At 37.6% G+C, this 4,472-nt stretch overlaps 1 non-coding gene across 1 annotated transcript; it reads right to left on the bottom strand.

Moving 5' to 3' along the window:
- Positions 1-728: 728 nt before the first annotated feature.
- LOC121210453 (small nucleolar RNA R71) lies at positions 729-835 on the bottom strand. Its single transcript, XR_005905570.1, has one exon. It is a non-coding gene; the product is annotated as a small nucleolar RNA R71 (small nucleolar RNA).
- Positions 836-4,472: the final 3,637 nt, after the last annotated feature.

Genomic DNA, 4,472 nt, shown 5'->3' with positions numbered 1-4,472 from the left:
CACTTTATTACTTTTTACGATTGTGTACACTTGCACATTTCCGTCATTCCAAGTTTTAGGCGCCGTTACCGGGGACTGTTGTAAAAAGTCACTATTTGTGAATTTTTTAATTTTGCATTTTGGTTTATTTTCCTGTTCAATTTTAACTTAGCTAATTTTGTATGTGTTTATTTTAGGTGTTTATGAGTATTAACCAAATTATTAATTTAATCCCAGTAGACCCTGAGATAGAAAGAACTTTTCGACAGCGAAGAAGACAAACAAGTCAAAGAAGGACCGAAAAGATGAACTTCGAAAATCTGAATCAAGGAAACGGAGCAAACCCTACTAAAAATCCTATCATTGTTGCTGATGATAGGGATAGAGCTCTAAGACAGTATGCCGTGCCAGTGTTTCATGATCTTAATTTGGGTATTAGGAGACCCGAAATCGAGGTAGAATAGTTTGAGCTGAAGCTAGTCATGTTCCAGATGTTTCAGACAGTGAGCCAATTCATTGGAATGCCTACCAAAGATCCTCACTTGCACTTAAGACTGTTCATGGAGGTGAAAGATTCTTTCAATTTAGCCGGAGTACCCGAAGATGCACTACGATTGAAGTTGTTCCCATATTCGCTAAAGGACAAAGCTTAAGGCTAGTTGAACTCATTGCCACCAAATTCAATTTCCATATAGAAAGAGTTAGCAGAAATATTCCTCATGAAATATTTCCTTCCTAGAAAGAATGCTAAGTTGAGGAACGAGATCACTACTTTCCAAAAAATGGATGATGAGTCCTTGTATGAGGCATGAAAAAGGTACAAAGAATTATTACAGAAGTGCCCTCATCATGGAATCCCTCATTGCATCCAACTTGAGACGTTCTATAATGGTCTAAATGCTCAAACGAGGATGGTAGTAGACGCTTCTACTAATGATTCTCTCTTTTAAAAGTCTTACAATGAGGCTTATGAAATCATCGAAAGGATTGCCAGTAACAATTACCAATGGCCAACCAATCGAGAAAAGTCAGGAAGGCAAGTCACTGGAATACATAAAGTAGACGCTCTTCCTTCACTCGCATCTTAAGTATCCTTAATTCCTCAATGCTTAAAAATTTTACCACTAATGGGTTTAATAGTTTTCCAACACAGCCATTAAATCAATTTGAAAATGTAGCCTGTGTCTATTGCAGGGAAGGACATCTATTCAAAGAATGTCCATTAAACCCAGAATCCGTGTATTACACGGGTAACAAAAACCAAAACCAAGGAAGGAAAAGACTACAATCCAATTCCTATAACCCATCGTGGTGAAACCACCCTAATTTCTCCTGGAATAACTAAGGGGCTGGACCCAGTAACACATACGCCCAACCTAGACCAACCCAGCCACCTATTTTTACCCGACAAGTTCAGAAAAAACCTCAAGCTAAACCATCCAATGGTTTAGAAAACTTTTTGAAGGCATACATAGCCAAAAATGATGCCTTAATCCAAAGCCAAGTAGCTACATTGAAAAACCTAAAAAACCAAATGGGCCAGCTTGCAACTGAACTTCAAAACTGACCACAAGGTGCTTTACCTAGTGATACGGAGAATCCCAGGAATCCAGGAAAGGAGCATTGTAAAACATTGCCATTAATGAGAGGAAAAATATTAGAGCCCAACACAGTCGAAGTTGAAAAGAAGCCAGCTGATGCTCAAGACTCAGAGGAAGTTCAACTGAGTGTTGAAATTTCAATTTCATCGGAACCTGAATTTGCAAAATTCGATAATGTAACTTTTGAAACAACTAATTCTAATAAACTAGTAACTTTATTAGATGCAGAATTGCCATAGAAGACAAATCAACTAGTTCCAGTAAAGAAGCCTCCACCACCTTACCCTAAAAGACTTCAGAAGCAGAAGTAGAAAGTTCAATTCAAGAAGTTCCCAGCCGTACTCAAGCAACTTCATATCAACATCCCGTTGGTTGAAGCACTTGAACAAATGTCGAACTACGTCAAATTCATGAAGGATATACTGTAAAAAAAATGAAGACATAGAGAATTTAAGATGGTAGCTCTGACAAAGGAATACAGTGTATATCTTCAAGACAAACTAACCCCAAAGTTGAAGGATTCTGGATGTTTTACCATACCTTGCAATATTGAAGCAACATATTGTGGTAAGGCACTATGTGATCTGGGTGCGAGTATCAACATGATGCCCATGTCAGTATTTTAGAAGTTAGGGATAGGTGAAGTTAGACATACTACAGTTACACTTCAATTAGTAGATCGATCTTTAGCACATCTAGAAGGAAAAATCGTGGCTGTATTGGTACGTGTAGACAAAGAAGACAAAGAAGTGTCAATCATCCTAGAAAGGTCTTTCCTAGCAACCAAAAGGACCCTTATTGATGTGCAGAAGGGTAAGCTCACTATGTGCGTTTAGGACAATCATGCAACATTTAATGTTTGTTGACACAATTGATGATTGTTCTATAGTGTCCGATTTAGAGGAATTAATCATGGAAAAGGAACTCAACTATGTTGAGGACCCACTGGAACAAATTAACACGTCAGACCCTCCAAATGATGAAGAGGAGGATAAATAATTAGCTTTGCTAGAAGCTAATCAAAGGGGATTTAATCTGCAATCCCATTTTGAATCTTTGAAGTTAGAGAATAGGGATTATGCCTGACCAAAAGTGTCAATCGAGGACCCATCTAAATTAAAACTGAAGGTACTTCCCTCACATTTAAAATATGTTTATTTACGTAACCTTTCTACTTTGCCTGTGATTGTTTCAGTGGAATTAACGGTTGAGCAAGAAGAGAAACTCATCTTAGTACTAAAATAAATTAAGAAGGCTATCGAATGGACCATAGTCGATATTCACGGTATTAGTGCGTCGGTATGCATGCAGAAGATCATCCTAGAAGATGGTGAGAAAGGAACGATTGATGGACAACGAAAACTGAACCCCATCATAAAGGACGTGGTAAAGAAAGAAATCATCAAGTGGTTAGATATGGGTATAATTTACCCCATCAGACAATTCATAGGTAAGTCTGGTCTAGTGCGTGCCAAAGAAAAGAGGTATTACGGTAATTCAAAATGAAAATAATGAGTTAATACTGACTAGAATGGTTAAAGGATGGAGAATTTTCATCGATTACCAGAAGTTGAACAAGGTAACTAGGAAAGATCACTTTCCTTTCCTGTTTTTAGACCAGATGCTGGATAGACTCGTAAGTTGAAACTATTACTATTTTCTTGATGGATACTCGGGGTATAATCAGATTACAGTAGCACCAGAAGATCAACACAAGACAACATTCACCTGCTCGTACAGTACATTCGCATTTAGACGCTTTATGTAATGCATCTGCTACAATTCAAAGATGTATGTTGTCTATTTTTACTGATATGGTTGAGAAATACTTGGAAGTCTTTATGGATGATTTTTCAGTATTTAGAGATACATATAATGATTTTCTTTCCAATCTAGCCAAGGTACTAAGGCGATGCAAAGAAACAAACCTGTACTCAACTAGGAAAAGTGTCATTTCATGGTACGAGAAGGTATTGTTCTAGGGCATCGGATAACAAGACATGGAATCGAGGTAGATAAAGCACAGGTAGGCATTATTGAGAAACTCCCACCTCTAACATCTGTAAAGAGTGTTAGGAGCTTTTTGGGCCACGCCGGTTTCTATCAAAGATTTATCAAGGACTTCTCCAAAATTGCTAAACCCTTATGCAAATTATTGGAGCAGGACACGATGTTCAAATTTGATAAGGGGTGCTTAAAAGCTTTTAAAGATTTGAAGAGTCGGTTAGTTTCGGCGCCCATAATCATCACACCAGACTAGGATTTTCCATTTGAATTGATGTGTAACACAAGTGACTTCACGATAGGAGCTGTCATGGGCTAGCAAAGGAACAAAGTTTTTCATCCCGTCTACTATGCAAGTCAGACTTTGACAGGAGCTCAACTGAATTATGCGATAATAGAGAAAGAGTTACTTTCTATTGTGTTTTCTTTTGATAATTTTCGATCTTATCTTATAGGTACCAAAGTGACTGTCTATACGAACCACTCAGAAATTAAGTATTTAATTGCCAAGAAAGACGTTGAGCTGAGATTGATCCGATGGGTACTTCTACTTCAAGAGTTCGATCTAGAAATTCAAGATAGAAAGGGAGTAGAAAATCAAGTAGCAGACCAGTTGACCAGACATGTAACACCCCAAACCCAGCCTAGAAGTCTAGACCGAATCCGGGATGCTACATTGATCGCCAAAGTGATTGAGAGAAAATTTTACAAAAAATAAACCCCTTTATTTTAACACCCCCACGCCCGAAACCATCACCGGAGTCAAGCTTGAGGTGTTACTAAACTTATCTTACCTTTTAAACAACTCTAAACCACTTATTTTAATTTTTAGAATAAACTATTTTTCTGCGTTATGGTTTCTTAAAAATTCATTTCTTGAGTTTCAAA

The sequence above is a fragment of the Gossypium hirsutum genome, chromosome A11, assembly GCF_007990345.1.
Source record: "Gossypium hirsutum isolate 1008001.06 chromosome A11, Gossypium_hirsutum_v2.1, whole genome shotgun sequence".
NCBI lineage: Eukaryota > Viridiplantae > Streptophyta > Magnoliopsida > Malvales > Malvaceae > Gossypium > Gossypium hirsutum.
This window is presented reverse-complemented; position numbering and strand designations above follow the sequence as displayed.